At 41.1% G+C, this 23,442-nt stretch overlaps 1 protein-coding gene across 2 annotated transcripts in view; it reads right to left on the bottom strand.

Moving 5' to 3' along the window:
• DAB1 (Dab, reelin signal transducer, homolog 1 (Drosophila)) overlaps nt 1-23,442 on the bottom strand; it is a 105,304-nt gene that overhangs the window by 50,879 nt on the left and 30,983 nt on the right. The window lies entirely within an intron of this gene.

The following is a 23,442-nucleotide window of genomic DNA, read 5'->3' as shown; positions in this document are numbered from 1 at the left end:
AATTACAACACTCAGACTAGCCTGAATCACACGATGATGATGCTACATCAATTCGTGAAAGGGATAGTTTTGTCCGGAAGTCTTTTTCACCGCCTATCTGTGGAAGGGTTTATTCTGTGTCTTAGCTGGAAGAAATATGTTAGTTAGGGAATCGGTCTTCCTAAATTGATTAAAGATATATTTTGCAGCTGTCCGTAGAATTTCTTGCTAGGATCTCAAAAAACCAGCAGTGAACTGTAAATAACTGCAATCGAACAAGTAACCAAACAAACAACTTACAGGACACAAAGCAAGTAAAACCATGAGATCCTAAAGAATTCGAAGTTTCTTGAACCCAACAGATTACACCAGAAAAGTTGACTAAACACAGACTGATGTTGCTAAAATTTATGCTATTATCACATAAGAGCTCTAGTCACAGATTTTGCCTTATCTTATTGTAAAAAATGAACAAAGAGATAGACACCTGTATTTGAGAATTTTGGCCCAATTTTTTTCCAAAGACCATTCCTGTTTGAAAAGTCAGATTGAACCACATAAAAAAAAACAACACCCTACTTCTGTGCAGCTAGTTTTTGATAAACAGAAGTACAGAAACCTTTTTGAGGGGAGACGCTATTTTGTTTTGCATTTCTATTAAAAGCAACTTTATCAGCACTCAACACTTGGGTCATCTTTGCTCGTGTTACACACCCATCAAGTGGATTAATAAACTAGGTTCAAAACTATGGAATCAGTATTTTTACAATACCATTATAGGAAAAGCTATAGAGCAAGCATGGCCAACGAAGAGTACTTCCAAATGAAGATGCTCATTTGGTTCTCCTTCCTCGAGAGTACAGCGGAGTCCACACCGTGAACTAATGATGGACTGAATGTATGTTAAGAAACAGAGCTATTTTAAGCATACTGAGATCTTTGAGTGTGTTTGGGCATGCAAATACTATTTTTTTCAAGGAAAAATATCAGCTCAGACCAATGTTTTAATGGCTCATTTACAGTCCCTAAAAAATAAGGCAGGTGATTACGTGTTGCTGTGATAGTTCAGTGGCCACCAAAGTGTTTCCCTTGATTCGTTTTCACTCCTGCTCCCTCAAAAAGAATTCAACAGAAGGATGAAACGTGATGCTCTTACATTGTGTTTAAAAAAAAAAAAAATCCAATGAGACTCAAAGGATAAATCAGAAACTCAAAGTAATGGTAATATCATTCTCCAGGGAAAAGCTAAGGCAGATGTTGGCAGCGTCAGCTAAAACCAATGAAACCCCATTTTCCAGCTCTAGAGTGGTGCAGGAGGGTGAACATCTGGAGAAACAACAAAGTACAACGATAACAGTGGACTTTTCCATATGTCTTTAATACTTGCAAAGATACCCTGTTGATTTGCAGTAAATAAAATCCAATTCCAACAGTTTTCTTGACAACAATTTTCAACCTTATGTCTTTGCTACGGCCGAAGGCAGCTGTTCGGTAATAGCATCAGCATGTCAGTGTTCAAGAGTGTTTCCTGGGTCCAAGTCATGACAGTGGCCTTGTGTTCATCAGTGATTTGAACATTTATACTTACTCCAACCTCTGATCTGTTTTGCTGCATGTAACTAAATCCCTGACATTAATAGCCTGTTCAAACACAACTAAAGGCTGTTTGCTTACGCACAAGTCCCATGTCAATTATGACCCAGATTAAGCATGATAATGTGCTTTTGGGATAAATGACTGGGAAAAATCATCAACCTGAAAATGATGTAGATATTTAAACTGCGGTGGAAACTGCAAATTACTAGAGACTACAAATTCATCCGTAAAACCCTAGAGCATATGTCCCATGAAAAAGCATAGAGAATGCACACAGACACTGCCCTATATTATAAATCAGCCATCTGCAACAGTCACCATTTCTCAGCATACATCCACATCTCCCCCGATCTACGCTTGCACTGTATTTCCAAATTTTAATCTTGTAATCAGCACTGAAAAACTTTCCACCTGCTTGGAAAATCACCGTATGCCAAACACTGTCAGCATGGTCAGCTGACCATGCTTTCTTCATCAGAGGACTAGCACCACTACACCATCCAAAAATGATCCTAAATTAAGTTTTCGTATTAAAACTTTTTAACTTCAAGACCAATGAGTATTTTCTAATGGTTTTGTCTAAAATGCTTTCAAGAATATCTTTTCATAAGCAGAGAAGTATCTCAAGCATTCGTTCACAACTTCACACAAGCACCTCACAATCTAAAATGGAACTAGATTATCAACAAAACTAAAACTGATTGGATACTCATGCCACAGAGAAAAAAGGAAAAAGCTAACAACCTACTAACACTGTCACACCACTTCAATTCAGAAAGTTGATTACTTTTAATTAGAAAATGTGCTTCTGTTGACCCAGGCATAGAAATGTTTTGTTTGCAGCATATAGATTTATAATCCTCAGAGGCCCTTAAAATGTAAATGTAAGACTAATTACTTTATCTACTTCTATAGATGTCTCCATTCACCTTTAAGCCATATGTGTTCCAGCTGGAGCCACTGCTCCTGTGTGAGTAGGAAAACATGACCTTTGCTGCCGAGTTGTGACATTGCACTTGGACTTCCACAGTCTTTTAAGAGAACAATAAATCCCTGGAGCTGGGTGATGCAATGTGCTTCTCAGCTTGCATCTAAAGTAGAGAGAAGCTTATCATCATGATCAGCGTTAAGGTATTTTATCCATCTCACTAAATAGACTGTAAAAGTAATAAACAAGGTTTTAAGAGAGTCAATCATTTTTATTCGAGGCAATATACCTTAATTAAACTCAGATTCTGCAAAGCAAGCTAGACACAGTTTTCTTCCCAGAGAGGGTGGGGAGGCACTGGGACAGGTTGCCCAGAAAAGCTGTGGATGTCCCATCCCTGGGAGTGTCCAAGGCCAGGCTGGATGAGGCTTGGAGCAACCTGGTCTAGTGGAAGGTGTCCCTGCCCATGGCAGGGGGGTTGGAACTGGGTGGGCTTTAAGGTCCCTTCCAACCCAAACCATTCTGTGATTCTATGACAGGCCTGAACCCAAAAGCCCAGGTACTTAACCCAAGTACCTCAACTGCATTCAATCCCATGACATGACTGTTAAGAGTGTCTAGGAGAAGCATAAGTTATTTTGGAAGATCCAGGTCAGAGCAGCCCACGTGTTGCGGAGGCAGGTACTCCCCGGGCCATAGCCACCGGCAATGGTCACTGGAGTCACTTAGGGATGTTACTCCCACAACAGCCCACCAGCTGCCATTCAACCCCGACTGACATCAAGAGGGAGAGCCAGCAGTGTCTGCATTAGGCTATCTGGCTCCACGTAATGCTCTTCACTTTGCAGACTGAAGCTCATGCATTGTTTTCTACCCAGGTACTGTGTATTTTGGTGAGCGTCTCAAGACTTATCCTCGTTCTTGGTACAAGTCACGGATTACACTTCATTTCAGCTCTTAGCCCAACAGAGCACCAAGCTAACACTGTATTAACATGCTGTCATTTAGAGCAATCGCTGTTCATTCTCCCAGGGGATCTGTAAGTAAGCGTATTTCATAAAGAGAAGAAGAAAATAAACCAAAGCACCACCGCAATATGCACACTGTTGCTTTTTCTGGATGCTCTTGTAACACACCACACATTCTTCACAGCACCCGCTAATCTAAACCAATAGCCCTGGAAATGGCTATATCCTTTATTTAAATGTGTGAAGCCCTCAGGGCATAATCTGAATTTCTTGATTTTATGACTGTAAAATATATAATGATATTATCACCAAAGTCAATAACATGCTCCTGGCAATCAATTCACTGAAGAACGACACACCACTGTCTGGTTTTTTTTCTTCTCTTCTAACTAATAAACTGTCAAAGTTGTATCCATCACACATTCAAATTATAAACCTGAAATAACACCTCCTTATATCTCGCAGGGCTGAAAAACAATCACATACGCACTTATAAACAGCCTACAACTTCATGGGGACAATTAGCATTTTTATAGCACCAACGCAGTGGAAAATACAAAACACTGCAGTGCAGAATGACCTCTAAGATGCTGCACACACTGAAGAGTAGTGAATTAATTACAAAGAAAGATATTTCCCGTTAGCTGGGCATATATACACCCCTATGCCGGCATACATATGCATCCATAATTTTATGTATTTACACATATGCATACACACATGGTGCACAGCTTCATTTGGTATCAATTATCTAAAGAAAATTCATGGTAATTTTAATCAACTACAGATTTTCCTAGGGGGGAAAAAGCACATAAGCAGGTGTAAAAGAGAAAATACTCATACACAATTATCTGTACCTTTCAGTACAGCAGCAGTAATTCAGGAAGGAATCATGAAAAGATTAAAAATATTCTCCTGGCATGGCACATTTTTCCCAATGGCTTCACAGGATTGCCAGTCTGATGCAGAGGGTTCAAAGTTATCTGTCACACACAAAGGGTTGGCTCTCGATACCAAGTCCACAGCAGCTCAGGAACACAGTTCTTTCTTCATAGGCATAAAAAAGTTCAGCGTGTAATGCTTATTTGGGCTTTTAAAACTAAATAACCCAAAAATTCCCAGATCCTCCTGCTATCTGTTTACGTAATCTTTGAACTTTTCTGCTAGAGGTAGAAAACTTCAAGTTGCCAGGTCGTGTATCTGTCACTGTCTTTGCCAGCACAACCACCCAAACCCACGGTGCTCACCTAGAGACCTGACACAGAAAAACAAAATAGTCTTCCTTTTTGAACACAACGTTCTAGAAAAGGAAATGTCACATTGAGCAGTGTATTTGCACACAATTTAACTTCTGATATTATCACTAGCATTCCCTTCCTCTAGCAGTTCTTGCAATTAGCCAGTTTAAACTTTTTTTAACAAGAGAGTTACTTAATGGTTTAATTTCAAGATCTCTAATTCATCTCAGGTGACCAGAGTACATCTGCAGCAAGATCTGCTCACAACATCAATCACTGCAATCTTTAAAATGAAGATGTACTTGGAATTTCACACTTTAATTCATCAGTGAAGACTAGTTCCCAGCAAAAAACCTACTGATGTAGCCAAATGCAAGATATTTTTGTGGGTTGGATTGCAACCTCAAAAAGCATAGGAAGATTTTAAAGGTAGTAAGTACCTCTTTTCTATACAGGACACTATACAAAACCCTTGGCTACAGTATATCAGTGCAACTTGAATACTTCTCCTTTCAACAACTGATAGGGAAACTCCTAAAATGTCTGCAAGATGCGTTTTGGAGTGCTTTTATCTTAGGCTGCTAGAGACAGCTTGCTGTAAGGTTAACAAGTGAACCCTGTTGGGGTCTGTTGTATTAACCAAGTGATATTGTCAAGGTACGAGTACATAAAACCAAACAAACTAGCTTTTAAACCTCCTCCTGCCAAAACCCTACGTCTTGCTTTGAGCTGCCCTTGCCCAAGCGTGCCATCAGGAAGCACATGAGCCTCCCAGCTCACGGGACGGGAGGGAGAACCCTATCCCGTTGGTGCTTTGGTCCTCTTGGTGCTTCTGCACAGGAAAAGGTAAAATGCCCCATTTTGACAGGAACACAAGAATTTGTCATGAATATTTCTACAGAATGTGATGAACCGTTTGAAGAGGGGAAACAGAAACCACTCTGAAGGCTCAATGAACTTCTATTACGGTTAAATATAAAAACATTACCTACAATTTTAAACGCAGATAAGGGCTCTCCAGGAAAACTCAATCATCGTTCAGACTATCATCTCAGCAGTACTTCCCGATTGTTCAGCACTGCTATTCACAGTAACCTCCAACTGAGAGATTTTATGGCTTCTGGCATTATTAGCCTGTGAATTACTGTACTCGAAGACACCTATACATCCCCACTCTTAGAATCAAGTTTCCGTTGTAAGTAAATAAGATGTTCCCATATTATTTGCCATCTTAGATCAGAGGTTTATGAGCAGAGATGTCATTCACAAGGTGACAGCAATTGCACTTGCCAAGTTTTTATCTTAACACTTTGTACTCTACATGAGATAATAGAAAACAAGATGTACATTTTACTGTCTCCACAACAGTTGCACAGACTAGATTAAATTACTTCTTTATAATACAAAGAAGTATACGTGAGTATGTCAAGAGAAGAATTCAATTATTTACAGAGAAGGCCTCAGTATAAAATAATGTTCGATTAAAATTTTGGACAAATCTCAGTGATGGAGAGACGAGGGCGAGCACACGGGAGATGGCAGTGATTGAGCACGCACGCTACACGAGCAGATGACAAAGCACTCAGTTTGGTTTTAGCCACAAGGCTCACTGATCAATTTTATTTTCTTAGATGGTCTTTGAGATGACAGTATATGGGCACATACTCTGACACAGAAATCACCAAAAGCTGAATGTAATTAAACTTCCTTTCAGCCTCTGTACCATACAAGTCTTCATAAATCTCTGAAAGCCATTTTGTAAGGTGCCTTTTACAGGCTGGGTGCAGAAGCAGCTAAAATCCCAAATCCTACACTGGTTTAAATTGAAATAAAACACTGCAGTAAAACTTTGGGGTACTAGCCTTGTTCAGCAAGTGCTAGGGAGCGACCAAAGGTGGAAACAAGGAAAACTTGGGGGTCCATTTACTGCTCTTAGAGATTAAGAATAAAAATGATGTTATCTGTACAACCAGAGAGGAAGGGAGAGGACAGGTATCAGTGGATTCTTCTCTTTAAAAGACAGATGATAGTTCAGCAAATTTTGTTCATCTCATGTTTCAAAACTGGGGTAAATGTTTAAATCAAGCAGATATCATAATGTCAAGTAAATAAAGCCCTTGGAAAACAAGTCATCAACCAGTTCATTCCTTACTCACCTGTCTGGATGTCAGTATGAAATTGGTTGTTTCTGAGACAAAATCACTACAAAAAGGTAATTGATTTGATAGTGATCCTTAATTGGCATTAATAGGTACACTGCATTTGGACTGGGCATGGTAAAAGACCAAACCCTCTGAAAACCAAGGGACCCATTACAGCTACACTAATTTGCCCAAGCAAAACAGCCCTAAGGGGGCAGCCACTATTACTGCCAAAAAATCTCCATAAAGGACTTAGAAAGCAGCAAGGAGAGGCCAGTCCAAATGGTGCTGCTAAATTACCCCAGACTGTCATTTCCCAACCAAAACTGAACTTGATGGGGAAGAGGAAAGTAAATTAGAATTGTCTTTCTGTCCAAGATCCACCAGAGCACTGAAAAGCAGCTTGAAGCAGCTGAAAAACCAGACAACACTAGGAAAACCGATCATTTAAAGATGAGCACCTAAATAATTATTTCGGTATGCGAACATGCAGCAAGATTTCAGAGTTGCTGAATTCCCCTGACTCTCTTTAATCCTACAAGAATTAAAAGTGCTCAGAATTTACAAAAATCAAGCTGCTTTTATGTGTCTACCTACATCTGGCTTTAAGTATGTAGTTTTCAGGAACAATTTTAATTAGACTTTAACTAATCCAGGACACAGACATACACGCGGCGCCCCAAAGTCATGTTGAGACACACAAATTCACAATTTACACTTCAAAGCCTATAAATATTTTCTGTTGATGGGTCTATCAAAGAGTTTAGTTTTTGTTCTGTGTAAAGAAAGAGTGGAGAATCAGTTCACTTCATACAAATGCCAAACTCTTGTGCTGCCCTAAGATAAATGTTAATTCTCTGGGACTATAAAAAGAGCAAGTTAAGAAAAGGTTATGCTTTGCTGATTAACATTCCCAAATTTCTCACATCTTCAATAAGAGAAAAATCTTTCCATTCAAGATATCTAATTACAGACACTAAAGTCTCCAAAGAAAAGAGCAATAGCCCATAACAGCTAAAGCAGGAGGACAAAGCCATTCATTGATTTACACTTCACCCTCTCACGTCAACACTCCCGTCTCCTACTGCATCAGTGCTGCAACACTTCCCTTTGAGCCATCCTCTTTCTCAAGGCAGAACTTTTATTTTGTTGAAGACTCATGCCACTACAAGTTAGAACAGCTACAAAATTCATGCAGCAGATCACAACAGGCTACATCAGTATAAAATGCAAATCTGGAACGTGCAGACCCGTATGTTTCTGGCTTAAAAATCTGGCTCCAAGGCCGTGGCACCAGAGGCAGCACGTGGCCTCAGATCGGAATTAAGTACTCACCTTACAAAGCCTATTCTCACGCAGAAAAAGGAAAAGAATTAAAATGGCATGTTAAAAACGCACAGTAAATAGATTTGTACAAATTATCCTATGATCACGTTAATTCAATAAGAAAAGCAGCTGCTATTTATTTTCCATGGGCAAATGGAAATACCAGTATTCAATACATGGCAGTCAAGAAAAAAACAAACTGCTATTTCCCTGCTGAAATTGTTCACATTTTGCTATCCAATATTTCAAGAAGAAAATTATTTTCATTTTGGCCTCCCACTGCCTCTGCAACATCAGAGAATGTCTCTCCCTGTTGGAAAAACAATGGGAGGCAAAGAGGAAAGCAGCTTTTTTCCTGAGACTTTGGGCTAAAAAACGCCATCAATTTCAAAATTACAACAGTGGCAAAGTGCTTCTTTCAATCTGGTCCTTTCATTTTTGCCTCCTGCTGCCGTTCCTATTGTCAAAGTGGCAGCAGGAGGCAGAAATGAAAAGACTACTGCCGGCAATCACCCTTGGGCAAAGCGTTAATAAGAAGTGAAACACCCCTGTGCCATAACGAATTCCAGAGGTAAAAAACAGGAGTTTGCGCATCTCTCGTGTGTGTAGTGCCACGGAGGATCGCTCTTCAGGATAGCTCTTGTGTGTCTGTGACTACACTGACCTGGCATCAAGGAGCCAGAGTGTTTGGGATGATACTCGGGAAACTAAGAATGAAAGAGGATATTGTTAGAAAAATAATAAAATACAACAAAACCCATCAAAACCCATCTGATAAATCTACTGCAAGTCAGAGGAAAGGAAATAAAAGTTGGGGCAATTTTTCCAGACACTGAGTGAATGGGTCGAGTTGGAAGGGCACGAGAACCCGACTACATGCCAACTTAACCTACAATGTTTGAATCTGAAGACCCTGTTGACATGTGGGGGGGAAACAGGAGAAATGAGTGCTTAGTGCTACCAAAACTTCTACATCTTCTAACAGATTTGCTGAGTCACCTGATGACCAGTCCAGTATTGTAGAGGTATTCACCCAAAGAACATCAGGAAAGTATAGTGCAGCCAGAAAGAAATCGCCAACAACCCTCCTTCCAAACACTCTGCAAGCCAGAGAGAAGCTTAATAAACTTAAAAGGAGGAGAAAACTTTTATCCTAAGGTCAAGGTTCTCTAGTAACTTAATCATTATCCTTGTCATGTGAACTTTAAGGACATGCAGATAAAATCAGCCTACTGGAATTAACACTGGCAAAAAGAACAGCCTCAGGGGAAAAGAAAAAACCCACCAGATTCTATTTATATAATTTAACTATTACCAGGCTTTTAAAACATTTTTATACCTCTTGCAGTTGGGCTTATCTTCTGCAGTGCTCTAAGACCTGTCTACTTGGGGTAATACTCGAGTTATTTGGGTGCTGGTACCATCAAGCTTTGCTGGCTATTTCTACCTCTAACAGTATTTTGCGAGACCATGCTGAAAACGTTGATCAAACGGTGCAGGAGTCCACCTTGAGACTGCACCCCAATGCCATCTCAATAGCTTGCCTATAATTTATTCATTTACAAACAAAATTGACTGTGTCTAACCTCCATGAACAAAACACAACCACCTAATAATTTAATGTCTGTATGCGGCTTAGTGTATCATAAGACAGGGCATTGCTACGCCAGGTTAGTTTGCTATTAGCTGGGGGATTCTCAAGCATCTGTCATGCAAAGTAGGTCAATTTCTAGCCATATAATTCTGATTATGTCAAAATATTTATTCATGAGTTTCCTAATTCAACATACTTCAAATAAGTCATATTTATGTAAAAAAAACCAAAAAACCCCAACCAAACAAACAAAAAATCTAAATTATGATTGCTACCAACTGCGTTATCGCAGTTTCAAGCACTCTAGTAATCCAGAGATGTGGATAATGTTTTTCCCTTACAATGTACTACATAGTAACAGAATTGGTTTTATTTCTTTTTTTGCCATTACTTTCAGTCTGTTTTCCAAAGGAAACGAGTAACACAGCCACACACTCTATGGTTATATGTAGAAAATGTGTAAAGCAACAGAAACCTCCATCCTTCCTTCTCATGCCCATTCTTCCATGCATCAACACTTCATCCTTTGGGCCAATTGCAGTCAAGTCTCATCTCTATTACAAATTTTTCACTTTACCAGTCAGGGGAAAATAGGTGGCTGAATAGAGGAGAGAGACACTATGAATGGATTTCTTGAGGAAAGGCACGTGGTGAGCGTGTCTTTCCTTCGCCCTTAGATCAAGTTCAAGACCCAGGAAACCAGGCTTGCCCAGTTCCTCAACTCACAGAAGACTTTCCATCAAAATTAAAGAATTACCAGGAGGAAAGGGGGGGTAGTACAATATCTGACATCATCCATATGTTCAACAAGATCTAACCCCTTCCTGAGAGAGATGAGGAATGACTCTGAGCTGCAGGTAACACGCACAATAACAGAGAGATGGAAAAGTTCGTTATGCAAATGGGGACATGTGTGACTGGTTGATCATATAAAGACAGAACAAATAGTGACTCTGAGGTTCTCAGTGCTATCGCAGACAAAGAAAAGGTCTTCAAGATCACCATTTTTTTCATTCCACTGTACCCTGCTGCAGCATGCAGATTACCTGTAGACTTCCCCTTACTTTTACCAGTACTTGTTTTATCAGCACCCACACAACGGATTGCACTTTTTACCAACTGTGTCCCTATTAAATATTCTAAAAACTTTAGGCTTGGCAGAAGTAAAATCTTTTCACTTTCCTCCCCTAGTAAGTGCTGCCTAAGCCTATATTTCATCTTCCAATATACTGCCAGGAGGTGCAACTGAAAAATGCAGAGTACTATCATTCCTAAGGCAAAAAATGATGAGCCTAATTCTTGGCTTTAATGTGTTTTCTTTTATGCTATTCTAGCACTGTACTGGTAAGTCAAAATGAAGAGACATTCCTCAGAGCAATGCCCACAGTAATCATAGAATGGTTTGGGTTGGGAGGTACCTTAAAGATCATCCAGTTCCAACCCCCCTGCCATGGGCAGGGACACCTTCCACTAGACCAGGTTGCTCCAAGCCTCATCCAGCCTGGCCTTGGACACTTCCAGGGATGGGCCATCCACAGCTTCTCTGGGCAACCTGTCCCAGTGCCTCCCCACCCTCTCCGGGAAGAATTTTTTCCTGATATCTAATCTAAACCTCCCCACTTTCAATTTAAACCCGTTACCCCTTGTCCTGTCACTACAGGCCCTTGTAAAAAGTCCCCCCCAGCTTCCTTGTAGCCCCCTTCTGTTACTGGGAGGCTGCAATGAGGTCTCCCCGGAGCCTTCTCTTCTCCAGGCTGAACAAGCCCAATTCTCTCAGCCTGTCCCCATAGCAGAGGGGCTCCAGCCCTCGGAGCATCTCCGTAGCCTCCTCTGGACTCGCTCCAACCGGTCTATATACTTGTGATGTTGTGGGTCATCAATCATGCAGCTATTTTTCTAAGGTTTTTAATCCAAATGCATGTTTCTGGCCACCATTTTAAGCATCTGTGTACCACCCTTGAGAGGTCAGTCCTTTGACCCGCCGGAGCTGTACAAAGACCTGAGCACATTGCAGCCATTACTCCTGCATGTGCTCGAGGTACCACATAAGCAAACAGCTACGTTCTGTCAATGATCTTTTAATTCAAAGAAAAGGAGGTCATTAACACTTTCAAATGCTTTCAATTACCAAGGTCCTAATATTAATTTTCTATATGTTCTTCTACAGGGGTAATCAAACCACGATCTGTGTTCCTTTTGTCTGGCTGTTTCTCATGCTAGGATTTAAACGCTACGTTTTGTTTCATCTGTAATACTTTTCCCTTAGACCTTTCTGGTGGAGTCTGCAGGCATTCAATATAATCTGATTGTTGATTATGTCCGTAGCGGTTATTTAACTGCCTATTGGGCTGGTTTGAAAGAATCACAAAAGTGGCTAACAAGGCGAATCTCAGAACTACCATTTAAGAATTCTTTTAAGATTTAAATGTCAATTCTTTCTTCAGTCACCCTCCTACGTGATACCCCCAAAATAAAATCTATTCACTATTAAAAATATCAACAATGAGCCTGAAGCAGCAGATCAAAATACGAATTTAGATGTCAAAAAAAAAGAAACTTTTACTGTATAGATTTTATAGCTAAAAGGCTACTGTTATATAAAGCCCCCTTCATAGTTTAGAAAACCTAAGAGTATAAGATGAGGCAAGTTATAACAGATGTTGTGAGACGAGGCATATGACCTCCTTGGGATCATATTTTGGCAAGTAGCAATTTAAAAACTACGCAGAACTCGTAACGCAAACGCTGACGCTGCCTTTTGGCTGGTCTGCACTGCCTCTTCAACCCATGCCTCGCTTACACAGATTTCAAATTCTTTACCTAAAACTTCAATATTTTCATTAGGAAAACGCATGCATTTGTTTCAGATTACCGATTTCACCATCTCCAGTCTTAGCCATCTGCAAGCAGAGAGCACAGACACACGTGTGCGTGTTCGGAAGGGAGACGTTCCCATTTGACTTTGACTAACGCCACCTTGTATAGCAACGCTTGCAGGACGGAGCTGAGTAAACATCCATCTGAATAATGCCACTGGAAAGCTCAGCAAAGGAGTTAATAATAGTAGACAAAACAAGATTCATTTAATCAGCTATGTATTTCTCTGATTATAACAAACAAAGAAACAGGATTGTATGACAATTTTGAGAGCTTGGTAAACTTCAGCAGTGCCTTCTAATGAAGTCTTGGCAAGAAATAAGTGAAATACAAAGATTTTTCATATTGAGACTGTGTAAACAGTTTCCACTTTTAGAAATGTATCCTAGCAACTCGCAGAAATGGGTTTAAAAGACAGCTGGACAAAAACATAATTTGGAATAAAACCAGATGTAATTGCTAAACCAGCAAGCCTGGTCGCCCTGAACTGGTCTTGCAGTCACATCTCATCTACGATTCAAGATGTTGAGAAAAGAACCACCGGGACAAACAGATGTTTTAAACCTAACATCTGCAGGAACAACTAGAAAAAAGTGCAGCAGAGCTGGTGGGAATGATTCTGAATTTTGTATTCCCTCCTTACTGAAGCAGCAAACCTCTCTGGTGTTCGGTAGAAAGGCCTGCTGGACACGTACCTCACGTTTTATATTTACATGTTGTTAGACAGAGTTACAAGATGCACAACTGAATTTTATTTATCAGGTGTTAACTCTATTGCAAATCAATTTTTTTGTTATTTCAGTTTTCAGGAGAAAACGGAAAGAAGTGACTTGTATATTAATGCACAGACCTTGATTAAATATCTAATCCATAATTCAACAGAGAGATTCTGCTGACATCACCAGCAACAGAAAACGTTCATACAATCTATCATGAATACAAAAGGAGCCTAAACTATATTTCAAGATTAGTATTCAGACTACAGTTGCATAAGCGCTATTGGCAACGGGGATAAATGGTGTTTACACATAACAGGTCACCTTATAAAAACCCCCAAGAAGCTGAAACAAGAGAGAAGAGCATCCTGTTCCTGAGATGCAACCAGAGAATACCCCTTAGAACACCGCAATTCTACTGTGGAAGATCACTTTGCTTTCCAACAACTGTTTACATGTAGCTGCAGCACATGGCATATACAGAATAATTAACTATCAGGCTGTAAATCCAGATACTGTTGGGTAATTAGCTCAGTCACAAATCTTCACAACCGCACACAGAAGTGGTTGTAAATGGCAGCGGATACAAGAAAGTGGGTCACAGATTGGGTCGCAGTTTGGTGTTCAAGGATTGAGCAAGGGATTCAAGGGGAGGAGGAAGATTTGGGGCTTTATTACGGTGAAGGGTTGTTTTTTAAGCCAATACCCCTGGATAGTTTAGCTATTAAGAAGTAAGTTTATTATAGTGAACATCTAACATATAAGAAGACTTTTTTTAACTAGTATAGATACACATAAGTTCATCAAAATTTACATTTAACAGTTTGCCGGAGGATATTCTTCCACAGAAACACTGGTTAATTTTCAGTCTCACATGGCATCCTGAATATTCAGAGAGGCTCAACTAATTCTCTGATTTTTCATTTCTCTGACAGAGGAGTTTTTATGTCATCACGAAGTTTGCCAGCAGATACGTTACCAAGCCAGCCGTGCACACCGTGACATATTGCACGTTTAATTTTGTTTCAGTTGATAAAATTCCCACCTTTTATGATATATTCTCTAGGTTGCGCACAAGAGGTCCTATCCAGAAGTCTGGACTTGACTGACAGACAGGGAGTCATGATCTGACAGACAGCGAGCTCTAGCTTCATCAAATCCACCTTTCTAGTGATATAAAGCAAACCATTTTGCTGAGAACACATTTCGTAGCTCCCTATCAATAATCACAGTTCACTGAAGGACCACGGATCCTGGCCATGGCATTACCTCAAGCAGAACCTTCACACCACAGCACCCACAACTAAGTACCGATCAAAATATAACTTACCCTCTGGAGATGGATGCTAAGGCAATCAGCATTCTGTGCTGAACATGACAATAAAGTTCCTTAAGTTTGTTGGGACGGAGAATCAGACAGTGATACCACCCTGAAAGACCCTCCCAGGGTCTGCAAATCACAAGTCTGATGTGGTTTTTTACTGTTTCTCCTTTACGTGCATTGTTTTACAGTATCAGCACTGAATTGTATGTGCTGTTTCATTGCCCAGTTACTCAATATCATCACACCTTTCAATGCTTCAGTTAACTTTAATTTCTACTGCTTTGTGTAGTATTTTACTGCTAGCAAATGGCCCTGCCTCTCCATCTGCCCCCCTCCTGGCTCACCTTGCTGTTTCAGGGTGATTGACATCACTCTTCTGGCAATGCAAATGAAGATCACTGTTTTATTACCACATCCCCCCTTTCCCAATTAATTTATTACCTCTGAACTTTTAATGCTTTTGGACTCATGTCACTTCTCAAGAAAAGGAAAGAAAAAAAAAAAAACCCCAAATCCGAGGAAAACTAAACTAAAATTCAAATGAAAAGCACACCTACCACTATATTTGGATTTATTTTAGAAAACCTTAACATCTTTAGTTCTAAATAGAGTTACTGACCTAGAAACATACACTCATCTGGAAATAAATCAAAATTCCTCCTACATTAATCTAATTGCACCAGTGGAAGCTAAGTAGTCCCTTAAGTAATTTAAGTTTCCTTATTTGAGGGTAAAAAAAGAAAAAAAAAAAAAATCATCAGTCTTTCCCCATCCCTGAGAGTGTGTTCTGTAGAACAAGCCAGTTATGATTAATTTCTCTGTTTGCAGTAGTAAAGATATTTTCCCTTAAAACAGGAATAGGTGTGAGCAGATATTCTGGGTTTTAGCAAGCATTGTATTAACAAGTAAATAAATGACTTCACAGTACATAAAATAGTCTAAGTTTGTTTGTTTGTTTTAACTGCTACTCCCCTAAAACCCCCCACAAAAATTCCTGATTTCTAAAATATAGTAAGCCCAGAAACTAGGAGCCTTGTTTAGAGGTAGCTGTAATGGAAAAAAAAGAAGATACTTTAAAGAATTAATGATCCTTCTGGGTTTCTTACCTCCTACTCCTGTAATCATAAAGCTATTTTATAAAAGAGCAGCAGCACCAATCATCAAAACCATCTCCCTTTTCCTGCAGGGGCAGTATTTAAAAGAAAGGAGGAACCCTGGCGCAAAGAAAGGGCACAAACTCCAGGAGGGTTGAGGTCTCTTGCCTTAATTAGAAGCAAACGTAGCTGCGCAGCATGGCCCCAGGTACCCGAGATGTGGAACGGGGCAGGATGTCAGACTCCTGGCTTGGACTATCTACAGGCTCTTCTGAACCTCTGCCTCGGAGATTCCATTCCGCTCCCCCCACGTGATATAGAGGGGATGTGGAAGCTGGGGTGGTCTGGACTCCATCAACAGAGTGAGAAGACAAAGGACTATGCACCCTACGTTTGCACTGCTGTGATGAAAGGCTGAGAGAGTTGGGCTTGTTCAGCCTGGAGAAGAGAAGGCTCCGGGGAGACCTTATTGCAGCCTTCCAGTGCCTGAAGGGGCTACAAGGAAGCTGGGGGGTACTTTTTACAAGGGCCTGTAGTGACAGGACAAGGGGGAATGGGTATAAATTGGAAGTGGGGAGGGTTCAGGAAGATATCAGGAAGAAATTCTTCCCGGAGAGGGTGGGGAGGCCCTGGGACAGGTTGCCCAGAGAAGCTGTAGATGCCCCATCCCTGGGAGTGTCCAAGGCCAGGCTGGATGAGGCTTGGAGCAACCTGGTCTAGTGGAAGGTGTCCCTGCCCATGGCAGGGGGGTTGGAACTGGATGGTCTTTAAGGGCCCTTCCAGCCTAAACCATTCTGTGATTCTATAATTCTATGCAACATTCTGTCCCTACGTACAGAACATGAACATTTATACGTCTTGTTATATGCAGGTTCCAAAATTACTTCTGGAGGCTGTGCAACTATGTTTTGCTGTTTACTCCGGGATAAATATAAACTCTTACAAGAAGTTTCCTCTCCCTTTTGCTAGTCCATTCAAAAAGTTCTTGTTCTGTTTCAAACACCATGTTTAAGAAGTGAGAATAAAATTTCAGTCCCATGACCCCAAGAAGAAGGTGTCTCTGGTGACAGAGATAACCATTCCCTTAGCAGCTGGTTAGCAGCATGACCCAGTTGTGATTTAAGATCAAGGTCAACCAGGGAAACTCATGTCACAGAGCACCAGAAAACTTATTAGGGCCTGTGATTTCTTGTGAATCTCTTTTCCTTAGACAAGATGTTCTCTACAAATAGCTCTTTGTCTAGGGTAATTATTTGGGGATTAAGAAGAGCTAATAAAACCCTCTCTTGAAAGGCTCGATGAATTTGAGATGATAACAAGGTTGTGATGTGCCTAAGGGAGCAGGGGCATCTTTCTGATTGCAATTTAATCAACCTTGATTAAAAGAAAGAAACATTTACCTGTACCCTGTTCAATAAATTTTGTTAAAAGTCTGTATTCCAGCAGGTGGCCAATCTATTCTACCTCACGCGCTTAGTGTAAACAGGCTAAACTGAGATTTCCTCTACTTCATCTCTACGCCAAGAAAACCAAAGGAAGACACGATGGTACAGCCTATATGCAGTATATATGCTGAAACCCCTGAAAAATGCTCCTAAAAACCAAAACAGACACGAGCAGTGTTCTTGAGAAACATGGTCCTGGTTCTCACTTTTCATATATTCCAAATCCATATATTGGTACTGGGAATAACTGCTTACTTAGATTAGGGATACATAGCTAGCAGAGCAGGGCTGATGCATTTCCACCGCATTCAGTCCCAAGCATCACTGCAGTGGTGTAAAATGAGACTTGCAACTCAAAGGACTTTCCTCCCTCCAATCTGCAGAGGAAGGACCACTGCAGAGCTTCTGGCTTCCCGCTCAGCGACAGCGTTTGGACAGAGTCTTCCGCAGCAGTGCAGACTACTCCTGATGAAGTGTTCCCACAGCAATCATCTCTAAAGGAAGAGTAATTTATATTAGCTACTTCTGCTTGATATGCTGCAGCTGAGGGGACAACAATAAATAGTAATTATCTGTACTCTTCCCAAAATATCGAGTCTCTGAAATTCCAATTATTTGTTCTCATATGCACCAGAGCTCACCATCAGAGTAAATATTTCTTTCCACCATTTCTTTCAGCCTTTGAAAGAAAAGCCTATGTAGCGAAAAATCTACGGATGCAATGGATGGGATATGAATAGCTTATTACTTCTGCAAAGTATCTTAATTACTGTAGGTCTTACTAATCCAGACAATTAAGGCCTGATTAGGCTAAAGCTGTTTTTCCTACTTTAGACATATAGTTACTTTTATTTACACCAAAAGGCCTAAGCTGCATATACTTAAACCAAAATAGTCAGAAACACCTACCTTCCAAGTGAACGAGTACAGCAGTGTGTTCGTCGGTGTTGCTTAATCAGAACAAATCCTAGCAATTGACTCAATTTTCTGTATTTTTATGCAAGCTGAAACAAGCCAATTCCTGTATGATTTTAGACCCTGAGTTTAAATAAGTCAAAAAATAAGAGTACTGAAAATTAAATACACTCCGCACACAATACAAATTAACATATTGCAAAATCACCTTCACTCTATGCAAATGTTAGATGAGATTCTGATACGCTTATAGGGTATTAATTTGAGTGTGACTGCTGATGAACTGAGGTGCTAATTAACTTGTAGAGCTATCAATATTTGGCTTCAACTGATTGGCTGTATTGCAGAAATCATAAGTTGTTCAGAACATGTCAAAAAAAAGAAAAAAAGGGTAGAAATACGTAGGTTCTCACTGTTTTGAGACACTGGTGGTTTTAAAAGCAACAGAAAGGAAATCCAACAGATATGAACTGCTTTGCAAAATAACAAATTAAATTAAACCACAGCTTGATGAAAATCAGTTAGGAAAACAGCACTAATGATGCTAAGGATGGAAGGCAACATCTCTCCGACTATGGCACACATTCACTAAGCACACTGTGCACATAAAACAATGGAGTGAGTGCAATAAACATAAACCACAGTAAAAAGGAGAAAGTGCACTTTATATTAGGCAGTATACAGAAACCCAGACCAATTACGTACATAAAATATTGCTATATGCTTCGCACATACACAAGTAAAAAAAACAAACGAGGAAAAAGCAGGGCAGCAGACGACATTTTCAAGATGAAAAAAGTCCAAACCAGAACAACAGGAGCTAATTAAACAGCACAGGACAGAGCAGGCTCTTCCCTCTCCCCTATCCTGTTTCAATACCGCTTCAAAACACACTAATCAACATCAAATGAAGGAGGAGATCATATGGTTGCTACTTTCTTCCATGCTTAGGAATACCAGCCTAAACTGACTGCCTACAAGCTTTTTGTTTTAACTCTTTTCCCCTTCCTACATTTGACACGGCAGTGCCAGTTGGATACAGAAGACTCCCAGAGAGGCACTTCCATATCTGGCAGAGAGAAAAGTTTAACATTGGAAAGGCAGAGGGGCATATTGTCCCCACTGAAAACTGCCGGGTGACAAATCCAGGCAGGATTGGTGACCCCACAAGCTTGGATCAGCATTACGGCTTGATGACTTCACTGAATAAACAGCAATTGGCAATTACAGCACAGCTAAAGGAAGCAACCCACCTATTACTAGATCAGTTCTACACCATTTTGTGTTAATTAAAGACTCTCCATACCAAATTTTAAGCCTGGATATCACACAGTTAATAGCAAACAGAAGACAGTCACTAGCACAGGAAGAAATATAGGGAAACCAATTAGCAGGGGAAAAAAAGCCTGTCAAAATTGTTAAATACAGATCCTTAAGTGGCTTATTACATAAATAGTTAATTAAGAACAATTTACAGAAACAATTATCATTACCATACTAGCACTAATTGTTCTACCCACGAAGACAGCACTGTATAAAGCAAGATTGCCCGCCCGTTACTTCAGTACAAAAAATGTCAAGGGACTTTCTTTGGTCTCCTTAATTCCCTTCCAGTCTACTACCATCTCAGAACAGAAAGACTCTAAGAAAAAAAAAAAAAATCATAGAACCAGAGTTAACATATTAAATACAGCACCTACCTACTTTTATTGAAATAAGTTATTCTATTCAAAATATTCATCCTTTTTCCCCTCATTTCATGGAAGTACATCACTTACAACCCTGCCCAGGATAATGCGTCATGGCCAACAGTGTGTGGATAACAAGTAGTGAGATAAAGTAAATATGAAGAGACATAATTATGTCTACACATGGTTCAAGTCTTAAGATTTTATATTCAGTGAAAAAGTCTCCAAAGAGAAAAAAAATCAGTGGATATAAAAGCGAGGGGAAAGTGGACTGTCAAAAATTAAATGCAGGAGGGATGAAAGAAGGGTTTCTGCTCACAGTTTTGATGCCAGCATTGCTGTCTCAAACCCTACGGACAGCAACAGGAGTTAAGCGCACGTGTCGGAGCGCAGGATCTGGCCCTTCGGCTCAGGGCTGCCGTGCCTGATTGAGTTTAATTTAAGCCTCTTTCAAACTGCCTCCCCTGTTGCCCACCTGCCAGCAGCTTTCTCGGCACAGCACGTCCTGCCTTCAGGGCAGGGAAGGAGGAGACACCCGCTGCAGCTCACAGTCGTGGAGGATTCCCAGTTCCCCAGGTTCCCAGTCCTAAGGACCTGGTCACCTCCCCACTCACGAGTACCCCACAGTTACCTGCTCTCTGCTCCAGTAAAACCACAAGTCTGCTCCAGTAAAACAACCGTAGACTGGATGTCTTCCCCTGAACCTCAGATACGAGTATTTCCCATCAGCCTTCCAAATTTAATTTCCCAGGAAAAAAAAGGGACTTTGTGATGCGAAGCTTTAAAGACATGTGCCCTATAAAACCAATCCAATCCCTCTCCCCTCCCTGACCCTCAATTTTATTATCTAATTAAATACCCAATATTAATACAATAATCCCCTAAATATGGCCATCTACTATCTTCTCATTTAAAAGACAACCAGATCAGGGCCCTTGGAACTTTCAAGTAACAGGCTACAAAACCAGTTGCTTTTTCACCCGTCTGTATGGCAAAGATGTCTGCCACCTCCCGTCTGCCTGCCGCAGGAAGAAACAAAAATTAGAAACAGAGTATTTTTGTATATATATAGATGTCTTTTTCCTCAGCTGGCACTTAAATTAGAGGGAGGTGTGGAAGGAAAAGAGAGACCTTTTCAGTTGTTAACCTCTCATGGACTAATTCCCTCCCCTTCCACTGGAGGTGGACACATGCAGCACTCAGAGCTCTGTGTAACCTGGGCAGGTCAGCTCTCATTTTTTCTGGAGAAAAAAAGTAAACATTTGCAGAAAAATGTACCCAATACTTAAAAAAAAAAAAAAGAAAAGGAAATTTATTTGCATCATGATAGCCAAATATTGACTATGGACCCCAGAGCCTAACACAGGAGACTTAGAGATCTCTTTTTTTCCCCTATATTTCATCAACACCAAGGTAGAAGAAAATAAAGCTGGTGTTTAAGTATACACCTGAAGGAAACAAACACCAGGAAAGGCCTTACCTACACACTATGTTCATGTACTCCGGATATTTCACATGTATGGTAGCAATTACAAGGGTGGTGGCAATGGAGCAAGGAGTTTCTAGAGCCATCCTTCCCAGGGGTAGTGGGCACGTAGAAACAAGGCCATACAAAGTACCTTCCAACGAGAAACATCTTCCGCTGAGACTTACTAGATTATTAGGGGAAATAAGGGAAGAGATCTCTGGAAGATGAGACGGCGATACAAATTTTAGAAACTGGCCACAGCCTTGAGTAGAAGAACATGCACTGTAGTGACCTACAGCAATGACACAGACAGACAGGAGCAGCCTCACGGTCACAAAGCCTGGTCCTCACCGGGGGGACTTCAACCTACCCGATATCTGTTGGAGGGACAACACGGTAGGGAATAAGCAATCCTGGAGGTTTCTGGAATGCATCGATGATAACTTCCTCCTCCAAGTGACAGAGAAGCCAACAAGGAGAGGTGCTATGTCAGACTTTGCTCTCGCCAACAAGGGGGGGCTGGTGGGGAATGCGGTGCTCAAGGACAGCCTTGGCTGCAGCGACCTTGCAATGGTGGAGTTCAAGACCCTTGGAGCAGCGAGGAGGGCGCACAGCAAGCTCGCTACCCTGGATTTCATGAGAGCAGACTGGGACCTCTTCAGGGATCTGCTAGGTAGAGTACCGTGGGATATAGGCCTGGAGGGCAGAGGGGCCCAAGAAAGCGGGTTAATATTCAAAGGATCACCTTCTCACCTTTAGAATAATACAGCAAAACCAGAGAAATAAATGAGACGAGAAATAGCAAAATTCAGTTGCCCAAGTTCAAATGCTTTCCTGCGCACACGTGCACAGGGAAACCCTGCGCACAAGAGCAGGCACTTGAAGTACTGATCTACCTGTTGGACACATCTTTGCTGACAAATAGGATTTTCAGGCCAGCTTATTAATAATGATCCTGTGTGGAGCTACTGAATCCAGGCTGCTTTGAGCAACCTGGTCTAGTGGAAGGTGTCCCTGCCCATGGCAGAGGGGTTGGAACTAGATGATCTTTAAGGTCCCTTCCAACCCTAACCATTCTATGATGATTCTATGAATCAGGAGGAGAACTACTGAAAGTCATGACGTGCGCTGGTCCTGATGTTGGCCTCCGCCCTGTTTCGGAGGCTCCCCCTCACCGCTCTCCCACAGCCTCCTGCGCAGAGCAAGCCGCAGCTCGGTGAGCTGAAATCTGACCTCAGCATTTCAGCGCTTCACTCCAACAATGCCGGCTAATGACAACGATGGTGGAGGAGAAGGGAACGGTAATGAGACATTTCAGGAGTCGCACGCGCTGCCGTTAAGGTGTGGAAGCACTGAGGCGTGCTACCCCACTTTTTCAAAGAGATGGAAGTCTAACGACTTCTGCCGCAACTGCAGAAGCTCCTACCGGCACCTTCTGATCTAAACCAACTTGTAGCATGGAGAAACACAAGCCCTGAGCTGCCTCTGGATGCCTCCTCTCCTCGCACAAAGGCTCATGGGGAGGACCATGGAGTGGAAAGGACGAGGACCACCCCCCCAGCACTGCAGAGTGCCAGGCTGAGCGTCTCACCCCCGGGCAAAGGATCCCGCTTAACCGCGGGCTTCTGCTCCTCATCATGAACTTCACCTTCCGAGGACAAGGCTTGCAGCCCTGTTCCTGCGCAGTCAGCCCACCCACGGCGTGAAAAGGCAGAGGTGACCTTGTCCCGCATGCCTACCGATTCCCAGAGTAATATTTAACATTTAAATGAGGCACAGTAGGTAAACATTTACAGCTGCCCTATCTCTGACTGCCTCACTGGCTAACAAACAAGTCTTTTGTCTCTCAATTCAGTCAATAGATCTGCAAAATCCATTCTCAGAAAGTCTCAGAAAGGATTTTTTCCACTGAATTTATTTAAAAAAAAAAAAACCAAGCTATCCAGGTATTCAGCCTAAGCGTCCGTTATTTAAAGAGAAATTTTTCAGCACTTGTATCTTGCAGCAGTGAGTTCCATGGGACATATATCCATTTCAATTTTTAACTTAAACTTACTGCTCTTCAGGTTTTACTTTGTTTGATCTATTAGCATGAAGCATCTAGTTTATCTTTGCAACTCTCAGTATTAAATACCCTAATTTTAT

This window comes from Eurypyga helias, unplaced genomic scaffold (assembly GCF_000690775.1).
Source record: "Eurypyga helias isolate BGI_N326 unplaced genomic scaffold, ASM69077v1 scaffold11203, whole genome shotgun sequence".
In the NCBI taxonomy this organism is placed as follows: Eukaryota; Metazoa; Chordata; class Aves; order Eurypygiformes; family Eurypygidae; genus Eurypyga; species Eurypyga helias.
This window is presented reverse-complemented; position numbering and strand designations above follow the sequence as displayed.